This window comes from Alligator sinensis, unplaced genomic scaffold, assembly GCF_000455745.1.
Source record: "Alligator sinensis unplaced genomic scaffold, ASM45574v1 scaffold649_1, whole genome shotgun sequence".
In the NCBI taxonomy this organism is placed as follows: Eukaryota; Metazoa; Chordata; order Crocodylia; family Alligatoridae; genus Alligator; species Alligator sinensis.
The window spans coordinates 112,858-123,236 of record NW_005842127.1 but is presented as its reverse complement, the minus strand read 5'-3'; positions in this window follow the sequence as shown (position 1 = coordinate 123,236).

The following is a 10,379-nucleotide window of genomic DNA, read 5'->3' as shown; positions in this document are numbered from 1 at the left end:
ACAGTGGCACCCTTGAAAATGTATCGAGGTACATTCCCAAGCAGCTGTAACCCATGGCACCCTGGTTGAGAATCGCTGGCCCTGCACAAGAACCTAACCTATTCCTGACTATAAGATCTTGAGTCATTAGTGCAGTACAAATCAGCCATCATCATCTCTGTCTCAGTAGATGGTAAACAAGATCAAAGCGCACAGGGAGAGCTTGCTCCCCATCTTTGTACAAATTCAGTGCAGGCAGAGGAATAAAACTAGCTTTAATCATAACTGGAGAATACCCAGTACTTTCATTGCTCTCTCCTTATTAGAAATATAAGAGGAAATCCACCTCTGGTATAAATCCATTGACTGTTTTGCAACAGAAAGGTATTAAGATCCTGTATTTTTTTTTAATATGCTGCTTTTTTAGCTTTCTGGGCAAACAGCTAGGACAGGATTATGTAGATTATAGTTTCAAAAATATGGAAATCAAGACAAAATAGTGGTTATATTTTTTTACTGTTGTTGTTGTTTCAGTTATAAATTCAAACCAGCCACCATTTTTCAGTATTAATAAACTGGCTAGACTGCAGATTTCAGCCATGACTCCAGGTTGCTTTGCAAATCCTTATGACAGTTTTATTTCATGAAGACTGCTAAATGAAAAATTGATCCCAGTGTCAGTGTATAGTGTCTATCCCTGGCAAAGATAAATCAAGATAATTCCACATGATCTCCCTGAAGGGGGCACTCAGGTTTCTTTCTTTGGATGTTTTATCTAATAAGTATATGAAACCACAATTCTCCAGTAGGTATCTACTCACTGTGCCCCACTTTAACCAGGTGCCCTGCCCCTTTAAGGGTCTAGGGCCAGCCAGTAGGGCTGTGCAAAATGGCTATGTTTCATTTTGGTTTTGGATTTGGCCATTTCGGAGGAAAGTGATTCATTTCTCATCACTATTCTGTTACGATTCAGGCAAATCTGTTTTGGAGTTTCAACACTGATTCACATATTTGGATCGGCCGGGGGGAGGTGCTCTCAGCCACGTGGCAGTAGGTTCTAGTGTGGTTCCTTTGACTTTGCCTGCTTCTGCCCCAGCTGGTAGAGCCATGGGAGAAGCCCCCAGGGGGAGATGGGGTGGCTCCACCTGTCAGCTGGAGCCTGGCACTGCTTAGCCCCAGCACCCCCTGCTGGTAAGTGCAGGGCTTGCTTAAAAAAAAAAAAAAAAAAAAAAGTGCCAGGAGGCGGGGGGCGGATTATAGGGCCAGGAAGGGTAGCCATGGGGGCTTCTCCCATGGCTCCTCTGGCTGTGCCTGCCTCTGCCCCAGTGGAGGGAGCCATGTGAGAAGCCCTGATGGCTGCCCTGACTGGCCCCATCCCGCACCCAGCCTCCCAGCGCTTAAAAAGGAGGGCTGCGGTGCTCTGCCAGATTATTCCCGGGAGGGCGCCTCTGAAATATCCAAAACATTTACAAAATGTTTTGGATGGTTTCATTTAGTGTCAGAGATGTTTCGGAGCCTTCTGTTTCATTTTGGATTTGGTGCTTTGGGTGCCAAAATGGGCCAAAACACCTCCAAAATGAAACAGCTGCCAAAATTTCACACAGCCCTACCTGCCAGCCTTTTAGAATTACATGACCCAGCTGGTAAAGAGGCAAGGTTTGATAAAACCAGTGATGGCTTAACTGAGGAAGAAAGCTCCAGGGGCAATTTGTTTCAGTAGAGACTGAAGAAAGAAAAAGGAGATCTGAGAGTGGTAGCTGAGCGGGCAGAAGTATTGTTTGTCTGGCATTTTTATTGCCTAAGTCTTGTTGTAAATAAAATTGTGCCCTAAGAGAAACTTGGACATAATGATATGTCTAAATGTGAGCAGTTAGCTTTCCTATTGAGGTCACTCAAATATTTTAAGTTAACCACAGCATATTAGCCTTGTTACCAGGGGCCATTATCAGAAAAGAATGCCTAGGAGAAGGAGCAATGCATGAGATACTCAAAACATTGATAGTATTTTGCCTTGCAAAGTTAAAAAAAAAAATTTAAAAAGCTGGCAACATCAGAGCAAATTGAAGAACATTTTTCATTTGCTTCTCTTGCTTCCCCCCACCCCCCCTCCCCCCCCCTTTGTCTAGGTAGTATTTTGTGTTGCAGGGATAACAATGAGCTTTGGTTTGTTTGTGGTCATCCAAGATTCCATAATTCTGTCTTTGAGACCTTACCTGACAATATGCTTTCAATAGGGAAGTCTTAACTCTGTAACCTTCCAGAATTCCAAGTTGGAAAACTGCTTGCCACATAAGAAAATGTGCCTTTATCTTCTGTTGCTTAAAAATCTGTTCCAACTCATGGAATGGACAGGCATTAATTTCTACTGAGAAAAAATTCAGAGAATTTCCCTGGTCTGAGAAGCAGGTGAAAAGCTTTAGCTGCTGCTATACTCCCTCCTGGATTGGTTTGGGTGGGTGGGGACTGGAGCAGCAGGGAAGACCCCCCCCCCCCCCCCCCCCCCCCACGTTACAGGTATCACACAATTAATAAGTGCCTTGACACTAACTACACCTGCAAAGTACTTATCACACAGTAGAAAATTCCAACCAGCTACCCCCCCCCCCCCCCCCACTCCTCAGACTGAAGGCTATGGTCTGGAGAGTGGTTAGGAGGCTTTTCCTTGCTGTTCCAGTCCCTTCTTGGACTGGTTTTGGAGGGGAGTGGAGCAGCAACTGCTCTATTCTGTTGCTCTGCTGTGCTATTCCCTGAACCAGACCAGGAGGAAAGCATACACAGGCATTCAGTCTTGCAAAAGAGTTCCTTTCAAAGGTAGATCTTCCAAGTTTACATTCAGAAGATATTTTGTCTGGAGGAGATATATTTCTCCCCAGAAAAAAATGAATTGAATGTATCGGAGAGTGGCAATTCTCCTGGTAGAAATGTAACAGTCATATGGCCCCAGTTAATACAGTTACTGCAAATTGGTTTGCTTTACAATGGTGAGCAAAGTGATTGTAAAGCTACCTCCTGCTCTTTCTGCTTCTGCTACTGATTACCATTGACTTGACAATGTGCAGGAATTGATTCACTGGTGATGGTTTTAAATGCATATATAAATGTCTGTACCCATTGTTTGGAATGGAATAGAATACTGTGCAGGGGCAGATCCTAAGCACCTAGGAACAAGTTTATGAAGGTACTTAAGCAACTAAGGATGGAGATCAGTGCATAGTGGGTTATACAAAAGCCCTTAGAGACTTGTCTACACAGGGAAGTTAATGAACACCAGTTTGGCCATGAATTTACTGGCTCTTTCTTAATATATCACCATATTGACACTCATTCTACCTGCCTACATGAGAACATCATTGGGTATTTAACACACAGTAGCTACTTGGCACTAACTCCCTTTGCTGACCATGACAATGTCTTGAAGCAGGCAGGGACTCTTGCTCCACTTTAAAGTAGTTACCTCACATTTAGCGTACATCAAGACAGTATAGGTGAAGAGTTGGTGCATAGAAGCTAGTGTGCTACCGGTTCACACTCTAGCTTAATTAACACTAGTTGTCCCATGGTGGCAAGTTGGAAATGTATAAGGTCATGTCTACACCTCTCTGGTGTGCCCTGGCTGCATGTTCAAAGGCTGCAAGCCAATCCTGGCTTGCCTTTCTGCTTATAATGACAGGCTGCAAACTCAGAAATTCACTGATGAAAATGCTAGGATGTCACTTTCTCACTACCTTTGAGCCCTCTATATCCAATGCTTACTGGTTCATTTCTAAGTTTGGGATGTGTATGCAGGAACAGTCTGGCTAAGACACATCACTGCCATGATGTAGATGCACTAATGGTTGACTGCAATAGCAGGGACCTGGACTTGATGAACCAAGAGGTTCCTCCCAGTGCTGTATTTCTATGTAGTGATGTTGTTGGTAAATGTGGTTGTTAGTCTGATAGGCCAAATGCAGAATGTGAATCACTCATTCATTGGCTATCCCTGCAGCAACTTCTGTCACTTACATTTCCCCAGCAGCTAACCAGGAAGTTGTGAACTTTCCTGAATCTTCAGCTTGCTTACAAATCTTTCAGAAAAGTCAGAAAATGGGTTAAAGGTGATGATAAAGATTTTGTACCTATTTGGCACATGTAGAGGGTTAGCACCAGGGAAGCAATCAAAATTTAGTAAATTACATTCTGCTACTTTCAGTGCCCCTTGAAAGAGAATCACAATAGAGATACAAAGTGTTTTTGTTAAGCATTCTAGTCCTATGACATGTCAAACACTTTAAACTGCCTTTGGATTTAATGGGAGATGTATGTGATTGGCAGTTGCTCAAAATCTGTCCTCATAACCTCTAGGCAACTTCCATAGAATATTTTTAACACACTCTTTTTAATTTTGTAGGGGATTCAAAATCACTTTAGGCTGGATCTAGACCATGGAGAGGTCCTTCCAGGCTGGATCTACACAGCCAGCAGCAACTTCAATGTGACAACACAGAGCAGCATTTAGATGGGCAGCATGGGTCCAGACCTGCCAATGATGGCCATGTCCATTAGGGCTCAGGGACCCTGAATTCTGGGATGTCCCCTATTTTCTGGTAGCCCACCGGACTCCCAGTGGACTGGATGGATTTTGTAGGCTGCATCTAGCTCATAAGCCATATGTTTGACAACCCTATTGTAGGCTAGACCTCTTTAGTTCTTAAAAATGTATTAAGCTCAATGTACATATCAGATGTTACTTCAGGTAGCATAAATATTGCCTTTAGAAAGTGGGAAAAGGCTAGCTATAAACTTAAAAAAAAATGCTATTGCAAGTGTAAGATACATCTTCACTAGAATATTCCTCTTCCTTCAGTATTTTGTTTGACCTGTTAAGTTCTCTTTCAAAACTATACATGTTTCTCATTCAGGGTTGCTAAGGGTGTTAACCGCAATATCAATGGACCCTGATATGACAGTGGTTTCTGGTAAAATCAAAATACTTTTTTTCTATGCAAGATGCTATTATACCATCGAAGTGGAGGTATGGAACATTAGTTCCATGATATTTCCCTCAAGAGTCCAAATTCAGGAGTGGGTGAAAGATTAAAGTTTATATATATATAAACATTCTGAACCTTTCTTTACACATGGAATTATGTTTTTCAGTGTTTCGAAGAAGCTTGGAGGCATCCTTTCCATAGCTCCACCTACCATAGTCAGGCTATTATGCTGTCACTCATAATAGAACTACTTACAGTATAAGATATTATATTGCTAAAGGTATGCAAGTTGATACCAAAACCCTGCAAGAAAGGTTGTAATTGCTGTGGTTCAACTATAAATCTTACCAATAGGCGTTACAGTTGAATTTTGCAAATCAGTGAGATTTGTATGATTTTAAATAGGGTTCAGATAAGATAGTAGTTCATAATTAAACGACTTAATATTTTGAGACTAGTCCATCATTAATCTAATGTTAACTAATTCATGTGACCTTAATCCAAAGACTAGTTGCTTAGGTTTTGTATTCTGTGGGTCACCTTTTGCAGGAATCCTTCTCATACACACTTTCTCTCCCAACCTGCCAGTGAATACCAAATGTTGTATTTTTTGTGATGCCCACACTACTTACAGATCAGATCTAAGATCAGCTTCAAGATTTAGGAGGCTGGCTTAGTTGTCACTAGGCTGGGAAAAAGAGGTAGGAGACTCTGAGTAGTGTTCTAGATGCCTCTTTCATGCTCTATTTCTCCTGCTTTTTATATAGACAGAAAGCAGCAATATGAAAAGCAGGTCTTAACTTCTGAACATTTCTTAATGAAAACAATCAAGCAACTTGAAATATGTAATAATTAAATCCTAGAAAATTATATAACATTAATGTGGTCTACAGAAAAGAGGTAAGTGAGGGATTATGGGATAGTCCCTTGGTACCATGTATTATTCTCTCTTGCTTTTAACCTTTAGAATGATACAGTAATGCATAAATCATACCATTTTAAAGGTTAAAGTGAAATCTCTAAACCCTTACAGGCCTGCATAGTTGCAAATTATTTTCTTGTCCTGGATGCTCCTGACCTTGGATAAAATAGAGGCGATAAAATTATAAATATTTTTAATTATAAATAAAATTATAGGCAAAATACTTTCCTGCTAACCATGTTTTGAGAATTCACAAACGTGAGCTGGGTTGATAAATAAGGAGTAATATAATTTTTAATGAGAACATTTTTAAAAGAGGATTTTATTGTTGCTAGAATTAGAATTTGTCCTGTTTCCAATATCTCTATATATTAGTGTATTAAACTTTAGTTTGTTTTTCTTATCTAGTATAATGGATTCCTTTGATTAAGCCACATGGTGTTTCAGTAGCTCCACCACATGAGAAGACAAACTCAAATGTTGATCCACTTAGAATTCCAGATCATACAGGAAAAAGCTTCTCTATGTCAAAGTGACAAAGGCAGAGAGTCCAAACACAGAAAGGCTATTTTCCCTTTTTAAATGTATGGCTTAAGTGTGTGCTCTGTGTATACTTAGCTTATTACTGATCTTATGTTGCAACTCCTTCTATCATTATTCCCTACAGAGAGCTCTTTGTTTATTAAATTCTGGGATTAACAGCATGGCAGAGGGTGCTAATCTTAAATATTTAAACCATCATTTTAAAATAACTTTTAATGGGAGAGGGAGAAGACAAGAAAAATGGTTTTAAAGCTATTTTCAAAGTTTTATGGCCTGTGGGCAGAATCTTGCCTGTGGAGCACTGTCTTCCTGACCCAAGTGCTGCCTGTGGGTCTCTGAATTGACCCACAGGCAGCATGCAGGAAGCACCAGATGGTTCTGTGTCTGAGCCATTGTCCCATGCAGCACAGCCCCAGAGCAGCAGCTCCATTGCTCCAGAACAGTACTGCATGCAGCCGCCGCTCTGCTCCTTTGGGGCTGTGATGCACCTAAAACATGGAATGGCAAAGTGGATGCCACAAGCAGTACAGCCGCAGAACAGGCAAAGCAGGACCCTGCCACCTGCAGCAGCCACTCCAGGACATACTGGATTTGGAATATGGAGCCTGTCTGTGGATTTGGTCCAGCCTGCACACTGGCCCTGTGCTACTCATCCAACCTGTAGGGTCAGGTGAGTTTGACACCCCTGCTTTAAGGCAATATTGAAAATACAGGATCGAGACAATGTACCCTCTAGATCTGCTGTTTGATGTGGTGACACTGTAGGTGATTTTGCTGTAGATAGTTTAATAAAAAAATGCCATCTTGGTAAACAAAAAGGATCATTTGTGGAGATCCAAGGAAATGGCAGTCATTATATGAGTAACTAATCAGCAGAGTAGTCCACAGATCTGTGTGAAGGATTGTAACAATTCCAATTTAAAGCAATTTCTGATGTGATAGAGTTTGTTTTCATCTCTCACTGAGTCATCAAAACCAAACCTTTTGAAGAGTGAATGAAATGTGCTCCACTGCTAGCTAGACCACAGTCAAATTCTACTTCTGCTTGAATCAGATTTCAGTTTTCCAGTGTGGGGACTTGCACCTGGGTATCTCCCTGTTCTGAATGATAAATCTCCATGAAATTTCATTTTGCCAGAGAGAGTCTAACTGGCTCTTATAGTTTAAGACTTTAAGAAGACTTACATTAAGAAAAGAATCTGATATTAGAAGTCATTATTTCTGCTGAGCACCTCTTTTGAGAAGGTGGGCAGCGGGTACTCAACTCTTGCTGAAATCAAGGAATTCTGAGAGTGCCAAAATGCCTTTCAGGGAGGTGTATAGTATATACATGATAAAAGCATCACAGCTCATCCCAAGTGTTAAAACATAGTGTAGGTTTTCTGGGAAGCATTAAGAGGATGCATGTTCTTTATCGATCTCTGAAATTGGTACACATATCTCTTCCCTTTCTTCAGTACTTAGAGCATCTTCATGAGAACAGGAAATTTGGCGCAAATCTGATTCTAATGTTCATCCCTCAAATGAAATAAGAATAATCTTCACATCATGCCCTTAATGTGAAAATAATGATGATGATGACCAGCAGTATAATACAGAAGGAACACAGATATGAGGAAAGACAGTGGCAAAAGCCAGAGATATTTCCTTACACAAATTATCTATGCAGCTTTTGAAGAGGCCCTGCTCTTACCCTATAGCCCTTAGTTTCTAGACCCCTTTGGGCAAATGTACGCATCACTGTTTGATGACATTGCTATGGTGCCATGGCATAGTACTTCTTTTTGTAAGTACTAAAGCATGGCACAGTAACCACCTGTATCGCACCATGTACATGGTGCACTGTTAGATTTCGCCACTACTTCACAACAGCGGTGCGCTAAAATGGGGGAGTGCGATGCTACGTTGATATACTTGTTGATCATATGTAGATTCACGTGATCGCTCCATCGCCATCTGGCAATGTAGTACGTTACTACGGTGAGATAGGGTGATGTATAGATGCACCTTTTGTATCTTACTGTGCTGCTGTATTTAATGGATGCATTGCACCAATTACAGTGGAACAGGTTCTGATTTCAGTTATACCAGTATAAAGTCAGAGTAGTTTTGTTGACAACAGCAAACTAAGATGCTCTGAATTTATAATTATGGGGAATGGAGATGAGCATCTTGTCCTGAATGTTCACTAATCCAGGATGTGCTATATGCCTCAGATACCACTAATAGATTAATACAAACAATATTTAATCAACTTCCCACTTTTTTGCTTGGGAGCTTAGGTAGATTAATCTTATTTGGCAGCATTTCTGTCTGCGCAGCATAGGTGACTGCCTGCCTCTTCAGTATAACATCATGGCACTCTTTTTGTTATTTAAAGGGGTAGGAGTCATGTATACTCACTTTTCTGTTTTTCTATAAGCAGCAATGAAATGTTTATATCTTTTAGATAAAAGACATATGGGGAAGGGTTTTCTAAGAATCTAAATCATGAAAAATTTCATTATACAACAGGAGATACTGATACAAGGTTTGTTGCTTTTTGTTTTGTTCTGTATTGTGCAAAATGTGCTTTAAAGAGACTCGGGGTTAGTGGCTGGGATTTGCAAATAAGGGTTGGCTCCATCAAAACACAAAAAGTAAGAACAGGTTTCCCTCCATTCATGCAGTGAATGCATTCCCAGAGAACACATAAATTGAATTTGCATAAAGCAAACCCATTTTATAATGTAACGAATAGGGATAGGTTCCCATGGTGGTAAGGGAGGGAAGGAGGGAGGCTGGGACTAGGGAAGGGGCTGGGGGAGGGGTACCACTCTCAGGGCTGCACAAGAGAACAAAGCAGAGGGAACAGAGTGACACTGACCCCAGCCTCAGCTGCAGGGGCCCCAGGAGTGGCTGGCACCAGCTGCCTACAGCTACTGGGCTGCACCATGCTCCACCTGTCCCCCTGTGCCTGGGCTCTGCCTGTCCCCACTCGCCCCAGATCCTGGGCTGCACCATGACCTGGTTCAGGCAACTGGTGTAAGCTGCTCCTGGGGCTGCTCCAGCAGTGGCTGAGATGAGTGCGGACAAGCAGAGCCCTGGGAAGTGCAGGGCATGGCACTCACCTCAGCCCTGGCTGCAGCAGTCCTGGCCGCAATGGCCCTGCAATTGCCCAATGCACCAGCTGCAGACGGAACTGTCAGTGGGAGCATGCCTCTTGCTGCTCCACACACCCCAGTAGGGCTGCGGGCTGGGGGGCTCTGTACCAGGCTCTTCCCAGTGGTCGCGTGCCCTATAATCTGTGCACGGGATGACAGTTGGCTGTCACTGCAGGCTCGGGTTGTGGTGGCACCGGGCCATTCCTGGTGCTCACCATGGCCAGCCCTGAGATCTCAAAGATCTTGGGGGTCTGGGCTTTCCCCAGCCAGGGCTGTGCATGTGTGTGGTGGCTGGAGGTTATAAGGTGCCTCCTACCTGCCTTTCACCATGGATGTCCTTGGTCCTGGTATTTCCTGGTGGCTGCCATGCTGCTGGCAGTCTCTCCCAACTCTGACAGTGTACACTTCTAGGTCATGCCCAGGACCTGGGGCCTCCTCCTTCCCTATATCCCTTGTACCTCCAAGTTCATCCTAGCATGGGAGCTCAGCAGGGATGTGTTCTTCCTTTGCTGGCTGGTGATGCAGTGAGTACCACCTCCAGCTCTAAGAGTGAGGCATTAAATGGTTTAAACAAAATTAAGAAGGAAATAGGTGCAGATGGAGTTAGAGAGAATTGTGGAACTCATTTTGTTTGCACCTGAAGCTTCGGGATCCCCACAAGTGGGAGGGTCACCTTCAGAAACACCAGCTGCTCCACCAAACCAGGACACTCCACCAGGTGCTCCACCAAACACCCACACTCTCAGAACACTGATTGGTGGACAGGACAGATGTTCCCAGGCAACCATGGCCAGATCCTGCCACATCTGGATGTGGCTT